This window comes from Vespa mandarinia, unplaced genomic scaffold (genome assembly GCF_050613455.1).
Source record: "Vespa mandarinia isolate Hongniang unplaced genomic scaffold, ASM5061345v1 scaffold_61, whole genome shotgun sequence".
Lineage (NCBI taxonomy): Eukaryota > Metazoa > Arthropoda > Insecta > Hymenoptera > Vespidae > Vespa > Vespa mandarinia.
Window position 1 is genome coordinate 717,148 of NW_028197195.1, and position 9,322 is coordinate 726,469.

General features: G+C 32.6%; 1 long non-coding RNA gene across 2 annotated transcripts; it reads left to right on the plus strand.

The window, feature by feature from the left end:
- Window positions 1–2,573: 2,573 nt before the first annotated feature.
- LOC118450395 (uncharacterized) lies at window positions 2,574–7,966 on the plus strand. Of its 2 annotated transcripts, XR_014983705.1 has the most exons (6): window positions 2,574–2,849; window positions 3,014–3,314; window positions 3,683–3,849; window positions 3,937–4,256; window positions 4,340–4,497; window positions 4,584–7,966. It is a non-coding gene; the product is annotated as an uncharacterized LOC118450395 (long non-coding RNA). The 2 variants fall into 2 exon arrangements; XR_014983704.1 differs by having other exon boundaries at window positions 4,340–7,966.
- Window positions 7,967–9,322: the final 1,356 nt, after the last annotated feature.

The following is a 9,322-nucleotide window of genomic DNA, read 5'->3' on the forward strand; positions in this document are numbered from 1 at the left end:
AGAAAAAAATCTACTAATTATCTGTAACTATGCAAAGCGACAAGTTTAAACTCCGTGTAAACTCGTTATATCTTCCAAGATGGCGAAGGAACCTCTAATAAGAAACAGAAATCACTCCTATAATTTGATTACGTCACATTATTGCGGATACAACGCGAGTCAATGAAAATATTATTATTATATTCATTTAGTTAAAAACAATAAAAATATATAATAAAAATATGTGAAAGTATCAATTGTAATTAATTCGATTTTAAATATAAACAAAAATTTTCTTTCCTAATTAAATTTTAATATAAATAAAGAAATATAAAATAGACTCACACATGAGTAAAAGCGTATGCAGTACATCCGTATACTTTCTATATTACGCGCGAAATAATGAATAATTAATAAATCCAATAATTGGAATGATTTATCTATTTACGTATTTCTCTATTTATCCACATCTATAATACGTTTCTACATGTATTTGGGGAAGAATAATACTTTGTCGAATTTTTATTTATAAATATTGAATAATAGGTTATTTATAATTATAGTGATGTGTATCATAATTTGGTAATAATCAGATGGGAAATGTTCGATTTTCGAAAAAGAGAAAATATATATACGCAAGCAACCACACACACATATACAAATATGTAAACGTGAAATGTTCAAAATTTATATTCTCGTCGTAACAACTTAGAGAATTGAAAATAATTATAGGGAAAATAATTATACGCGGACGAATGAACATTTTCCATATATATTTTGTCTTCATGTTTAAGAGCTTTATTTCTACAGGTATCAAATTAAATTGATTAATTTTCTCATTTAGTTTGGACTGACAAGGCATCCGTTTAGACAGTTTATAAATTCCTGCATCATATTTTTAATGTTTCGATATTTTAATATAATAAATCGAAAAATTACAAACTTTGTGAGGTCTATAGAACAAATGACATAATTCGCATGAGGAACGATCCAATTAATTTCTTTGAATTTACGATGAATTAATCAGTTTGTAAAACTTTGTGATACAGGTTGCAACCAAGTCTCGTCGACTTGTTAATTGTAGGTAATTAGAAATTTTTTCAATTATACATTTATTTTATATATTAATCAATTGTTAAATAGACGACTTTCGCGCGTTAATGTTGACATGACATGGCATCATTTCGTTTAACGAATATCTGCGAAAGGAAAATCGGCGTCTCGGCGTTTCCTGGTGTTTCTATTTTGAATTATCTAGTCTTATATTTGCAGTGTCAGTACTTGTTTTACTTTTGACGTTTTTATTATTTTTATAAAAAATTAGTGGAAAATCGTCGTACACCAAATCATGGCTTTTTGTAAGTAATGCTATTTTTTCATCGGGCTAATGCTTTATTTTTATCTCGTTTTTAAACGTAAGTAACTAGTCTTAGGGAATAAGGATGACGATATCTATATGATAGGTTTTGTGAAATTTTGACGAAAGCTTTTTCTATTTACTGTTATTTTATTTCTGTCAGTTCTTTTCCTGTCAAATATGTAATATCATGCGGAAGATGCAATCTGTTTTCATTGGAGAGGTTTCTCCTAGTAATTTCTTAGCTCACCTTTTTTATTAACGCGAAGTATGTTGCGTGACAACTAAGTCGAATTATTGTATTTATAAGATAAGTGAACTTGGCAAAGTTTAAATGTGAAGTTAAAATATATCTAAGATAATTGATAGAACGAAGAGAATACCTACAATTTTTCGATTTTTTTTTCTGATCTTATGTTTAATTCAAATATATGTGTTCTTATACGATTCTCGTGATTGGCTAATTTTTAGCGCTGATGAAGAACGTTGAGTAGTTAGTAATTGGTTCTTAGGAGTACATTGGTTAGTAGTTGCATATTTAAACATTGAGCTCGTTGATTGGACAGTAGTTGCGGGTTAATAGGATAATGTTGTTTGATCGATCTTATGAAATAATATTTGTGTCTGGTGTATTTTGTCGGAACGAATTCATTTCATTCATATAGGAAGATTTAGCTGTATTTAAAAATAAAAATTTGAGAAATAGGGTTTTCGATATTGCGAGGTAAGATGTGATTTAAGCTTTCATGTGGCCGAGTGAGAATACTTTTCTGTTTTTTTCCGCTCCTAGTTCCTTTTTTAGGAATGTTTGCAGTTTCTAGTATTTAACCGGCTTTGTTAATGATTCGAAATGAAAATGTGGAGAGGTTTAAATTTTTTCGCCAATGACATAAACGGTAATGATCTTAAATGGGTTCGACATATATTCATTTTCATTTATAAGAGAAAAATCTTGTTGAATTGTGCGAGCGAAATTATAATATTCATTAGTACATTATCTTTCCTTCATACTAGCTTCTTTTTTAAGCAATCAAAAGAACGGTTTTTATGATTTTTTGATCTTTTGAAATTATACAATATGTGAGATTTAATAAAAGTTTAATAAAAGATTAAAAAAGAAAAAAAAGAAATAAAGAAAAAAAACTTGTCCAATTCAAACACACTTTTTCGTAATTACGCTTATACTCTCCAAAACCGTAAATCTATGTTTTCTACAAATGCAAACCTGGTGAATTAGTGGCGCTGTTGTCAATAAACGTGTAAGGTTAAATTAGTTTAACATTATATTTAATGCTTATTTAAAAAGTAGATTGATAGGTGCGTTTGATCCTATAATTTTTTAACTGATATGCTTTCGTTGTCTATAACAAAAATGTTGAGTTAATATCAATTTACAGAAAATCATTTGCATAACCATACTATCTACATATATATCATAAAATGATATTTTACTCATGTGTTTGTTGTGAATTATTCGATATCAACGATACACTATTTTTCTATTAACTGCAAGGTAATTCTTCATTTTTAAATTATTATAAATAACTTTAGTAAAAAAATTGTATTTTACGTTACTATATATTTTTTTTCTTTCAGTCATTTTCTTTTTATATTATTGGTAATATTGATCATCATTAAAGATAATAAATATAAAAACCGTAGGTCGTTTTTTTTCAGGGAATCATTACTAATTAATCCATCCAAAGGAAAGGGTAATGTCGTCGTTGAATTTAAAAGAGATTTCAACGCCACGTTTAGGTTATCTATTAAACAGAATTACAAGAAGCAAAAGATTCTATCAAACATTTAAAAAGTTGGTTGAAGGACATTATGAACAGGTCCAGTTAATATATTGGAGAGTAAATATGAAGGAAGCAATTAAACGAAGTAATAAGGCAAAAAAAATAGTGATAGGCTGTAATCACAAGGGAAAGACTTTTTGGAATATTTATATCTACAGTTATTGATTTCTTTGTCAGTAAGTATGAAAACATTGATAAAAAGTAATTATAGCTGTAAGTTGATTTAGTCTTCAAGTTACTTGAGACGTAAAATTTGCTCGTATTAAAATAAATCAATTTTACTTTAATAAAATTTTCTTCCTTTAATTGTTTATATATATGATGTGGCAAAAAATACTCTTACTGGATCATAGGAAGAAATATAGATATAAAATTTATTTATCGACTGACAAATATTTACCTAAATTTATTATGTAACATAAACTTAGTTAATTGCGTGAGGGTACTGTTTTACAGGACCTATGCCATTGTTTCTATCACCTGTGCATAGATCCATCATTATATATTGTCATGTCACTACATTCATTATATTATTTATTTGTAGAGTACTCTGATCATAGCAATGTTAAATATTTGGATCCCAAAAAGACACCATAATACAAAAATGTATTGACAAAAATAATATAAAGTAAAGGAAATGTTTCTACAAGGAATATTTTGGGAATGCTTCTGTGACCATTATTTGTGTTGAGACGCATATATATCACACAAGTAAGTACATACTATATATTTCTAATAGAGATAGAGGATAGTTTCTTCTTTATGCTCTTGAATCATAACCAAATTTAAATGTTGCAGACATTTTTTACTTTTGCTTATATTCACGCACTTTCTTATATTATAAAATGAGTTGCAGTGAAATCAAAATGTATTCAAATCTATCATTGCGCAAGGTGGTACACTTTTCGAGAAACAGAAGTATTTTTTAAAGTAGTTGAATATGCACCTGTCTTATGAAAATTTAGCATTTATTATAGGTTTCTTCTATCAGGTGCAAATTTATTTTGAAATGATATTTTGCTTTGTACATTGTACTTTATTGGTCATTTCATGTCCATTGAGCAATTGACATCCGGAAATCTTACGGCATTTTTGATGCCAACATAGGTAGTTCAAAGGTTCTCTCTCTAGTATTTTGTTATTCTTACTTACAAAATTTTATATAAATTGCTAATAATTGTATGTGAATTTTATTTTATAGTACTTAAGTATGCTATCATTGCCAATGATGGTGGGAGAAAAGACATTAATACATTAGGAAAACTCTTAAAAGATCTGAAGAAAGCATTATCTACAGTCAAGGACGTGAATTATTTAGAAAACGAATTAAAAGAGAAAATCCAAAACCATAAAGGATCGGTAATTTTATAAGCTCGTATAAATAAGAGATAGATGCCAAAAAATAAAATAGATTAAGTAAACTACCTGGAAATATAACATTTTAGAGGAAGAATCGAATCTTAACAGCAAAATCATGGAGAAAGAACAATGAGTTAAAGGATCATTCACAAGACGTTTTTCTTCAGAGGTAGCTTCTCATGTTGTATTGCAAAAAAAAAAAAAAAATAGAAAATTTTCAATATTTAGAAGATCATCCTCAAATTGTCGACCATGAATTGCACAAGTAAAAATTAATGCGCAAAAATTACATGAGCATAATGTAATCCTTTAATGCATAAGTATACTTTGAAAATGAAGTAGAAGAATACTGTGAATTTCACAGTCATATTGACAAGACGTTGAAAAGGAGCCGCCTGAAGAAAACAAAGTATGGAAATGGAATAAAGGATTCAGACCAAATAATCTGGATTTAGACCATCGAAGAAAAGAGCCTTCAACAATACGGAACAAGCAACAAGGATGTTACACAAAAGCGAGCCTCTTGTGAAAGTCAAATTTAGTAGGTACAAATGATACGTCAGCTTACATACTGCAATGGAATATTCTAAGATATACACATCAATAAAGAAGTAAGAAGTAACGTTTTATATCAAAAATCAAGCTCGGAATTGCGACAAATAGAAACACTGAATAAAATAAGCATTAAATCACAGTTTTAAGATAATCGAAAGGATGAAACTATTACATATATGTAATCTAATATTCGATCACCGATCTAACGAAATAATGATGAAACGCAGAATGGTACCATGAAAAAGGATAATCTGCAACAGCATAGTAATAACACAAACGCATTCTAGTAAAATCACTTGTCAGCTGATTTCTTTTTAAACGTAATGGTTAGTGAAATAATAATCGAAAAAAAGAAAGTTACTCAAAATTCACTTTTAGATTCCAATTAACAAGTAGGTAATATACTTTGATATGAATTTTAAATAAGCTAAACTTTTCATAAAGCTCACATCAGAAGATCCGAACATCTGAAAATTTCTGATAGTTTTATAGACCACCATCAAAAAATTTTTAGGATTGTATTCTTTCGGATCAATTATATCAATTACGCTGGGTGGACTTTAATCTATTAATCTATTGAGCCAAAGAATGTACAATATTATAGTAAGAGGAGTATGAATTACCGACAAGAATCAATATAGAAATCTTTAATATCGACGTATGAGAATCGGAAGTATAAACTAAATGCTGACGTCATAAATATCAACGGAGCAAACGGAGAAAAATCTAGATGACTCACAGCGGACGTGAACATGACTGAAAGGATCACCCTGTTGACTACAGGTTCGGTGTAGTAGGGACAGATTTTCGAACCCATTTGTCGTTGGCATGATTGAAAGATCGAAGAAATTGAAAAATTCACCCATCGCTTAGAAAAATTCTGCGATGGTCCTCTAACACGCCTACTTCACAGCTACTACGGTAGTCACGCGAATAATGAACTCCATGATATTTCTTTTTATAAAGAAACAAGTAAGCAAAAAATAAAATGCACGCTGAGCTCTCTTCGATTTCAATTATGTTGATCTTTGCATAGTGAAAATAATGTGCCGGAATAACAAACTCTTAAAGTACAACAGAATAATGGCTCAATTGCTTTTACATGAAAACGAACACAAAAGCAATATATCATCTCTATGCAAGCAATATAGCATAATATCATCATTATAATAAAAAATTATGAAAACTATTTAAGAAATATTTAAAAGAGCAAATTATCTATCATGTAAAACAACCTTCTGACAGAAAAATTACTATTATAAGTAATTTGCTCATATGAGCTATTGTATTTATATTATTAAATACATTACAAGTCTTGATTAACATTCTTGAAAGTAGCACATTAAAAAGAATAATATTCGAAAGTATTAATCATAGATAATATATTATATTTTTCATTTAATCAAATTAATAAAAACAAATTATAAGTTTGTAATATGCCAAAGTATATTATCATCGAGACATCATTATATTTTGATTAGTAAATCTCATATCAAATCGAAAAATGAGTGAGTGTTATTGCACATAAAATTTATTTTCACATAATCGATGGATTATTACTCCGCAAAAGAAACAATGAATGAACAATAACTTTCACAACAATTTACTTCTTACCTTTTACTGCTTTACATATCTCATGTGTTTCTCTCACTCTCTCTACCTGTATCTATTTAATTGATCTAATGATAATCGATTAACTCACATTAAAGCATGATTAAATTAATTTTACGAACATCAATAATTGCTACAATAATATAAAATTGATAGTAAGTGAAACTTTTAAAAAATTTCCCGATTCTCCATAAGAAAAAAGATAATAAATAAAAATAGAATAAAATGGAAAGATTCATGACCGATTTTAGCGAAAGCTGCTGAAAACTTTTAAGTGCGATCACTTAATCATAATATAATTTAACTTATAAGACCGATACATCAACGGCACGATCTACTTATAAGACCGAAACTGATTTCCTTGCGTCGAATACTCCTTCGAATGCACATCGACAAGATTATAAGCCTCAAACGATTCGATCTATCAACGTAAAACGATGTTTACATTTCCGTTAAAACGATTTTGTGAAAATAGTCTACGAGCCACAGTCTTCCATGTCACAAGCACGAGATATGTCAAAGAACAAGAAAACAGTATAAAAGAATAAACATGATTTCCGATGTGAAGAGATTAATATATAAGCGAATAAAGTTCAATTACTTTTTTCACGAGAAAACAAACATTCGTGTCGATTGGTCACGATCGACCAATAAACAAAAAAATCTTCAAAATGCAATAAAACATATACACAGATTAATGATACAGAGATGAAAAAACGTGAGCGTTTGTATTCACCAATTGTGCAAACAAAGCCAACGTACATGCCATTGTAAAATTTGGATCCTCTTTTTGCACGAAGACGAAATAGAGAAAATTCTTTGAGCACGAAATTAATATAGAAAATGATAGAGAAACGTCGAAAAGAAATTATAACATTTCTCACGGGAGATAATGATCCTTTTGCTCTTGTGATGAAGGCTTAGTGTAATAGCTACGGTACGAATGGAAAAAACCGTGCTCGTTAAAACACAATGTACTTACGTGTTTTTAAAAAGAGATATGATATTAAAAATAATAATAATGACGATAACGATAATACAATACTAATAGATCACTTTATACGCAAGCGATAATACGTTGAGTAATTTCTAAGAATTCGGGGTGGAATAAAAGAAAAAGTGAAAAAATAAAAACGTCAACTATTTGTCCGTTCGTTCTTAGAGATCGAAGGCTATAATAATTTCTTTAGTAATGATCGAGAAAATGTAATGAAGAAGGAAACGAACAGTGTGTCGCAATGAATAACCGACCCCGTTGTCTGTTGATCGAGAAGGCGACCTCTACTAGGCTTCACAACCCTACACGGCCATGTCCCGGGTAAGGGGACAAACCCGTGGTAGAAGAAGTACTTACTGGTGGTCGGACGAACTAACGAACCTTAGGGCCGTTGCGACGACCACAGTAAGGAAACTTTCCAGGGCCAGGAAGAAAAAGAAGAACAGTGATGAAATAGTGCAGTGCCTGGACGCTCGAAGGGACGCAAGGAGGGCACTGTCTAGGGCTATTAAAGTGGCCAAGAGGAACTCATGGAGGGACCTGCTGGACTCCATAGAGGAGGATTCATGGGGAAGACCCTACAAACTGGTCTTGGGGAAACTAAGGCCTTATGCCCCACCAGTAACCGAAACCATGGAGGAGGAGGTACTGGAAAAAATCCTCTGTGAGTTGTTCCCAGGAGGACCGGGAGTTGACGAGCCGCAGGAACCTACGCTATCGGAGGTAACTATCTCGGAAGAGGAGGTCTTGGCTGCTGCCCGGAAAGGAAGAGGAAGAAAGGCTCCTGGATTGGATGGAATACCGGGTGTGGTTGTGCGTGCTGCGTCGATACACTGTGGGAAAGGGTTGGCGCAGTGCTTTTCCGCATGCCTCAGCACAGGAAAGTTCCCAACAGCGTGGAAGATAGCGAGGCTCGTCCTTATTAAAAAGAAAAGGGACGCGCCCCCGGACTCATCGGGATCATATAGACCCATATGCATGATTGGCGAACTGGGGAAACTATTCGAGCGGATAGTCGTTGGCCGGATCAACAACTATTTAGAGGAGACTCGTACCCTGTCGTCATCACAATATGGGTTTAGGCCGGGAAGATCCACTGTGGATGCCGTCCTCGATGTTAAAAACTTCGTGGAGGCATCGACGCGGATCGGGAAGGTGGTCATCCTGGTGAGTCTGGATATCTCGAACGCCTTCAATTCCTTGCCGTGGACTGTGATCGTTAGGGCTATGGAGCGTGGAAAATTTCCACGTTACATAGTGAACATTATAAGGAGTTACTTGGACAAACGCGCCATAGCATACACGAACAAGTATGGACGCGTCGTGAAAAGACAAGTGTATTGTTGGGTCCCACAGGGATCCGTTTTGGGCCCAACGTTGTGGAACAATTCCTATGACAGTGTCCTCCGAATCCCGATGCCAGGTGGCTCCCATGTCGTCTGTTATGCGGACGACACGGCCCTCCTGTCATCGGGATGGGACTTGTCACAGGCCATCGTGAACGCCGAGCAGGACGTGGAAGTCCTGGTAAGGGAGATCGAGGGATTGGGCCTTAAAGTGGCGCCAAAAAAGACGGAGGCCATGGCCTTCCCTGCCTCTGCCTTCTGCAGACGCAGGAATGTCTCACCCCCTAAGATTTGCCTTAGAGGGGTTCGCGTAGAG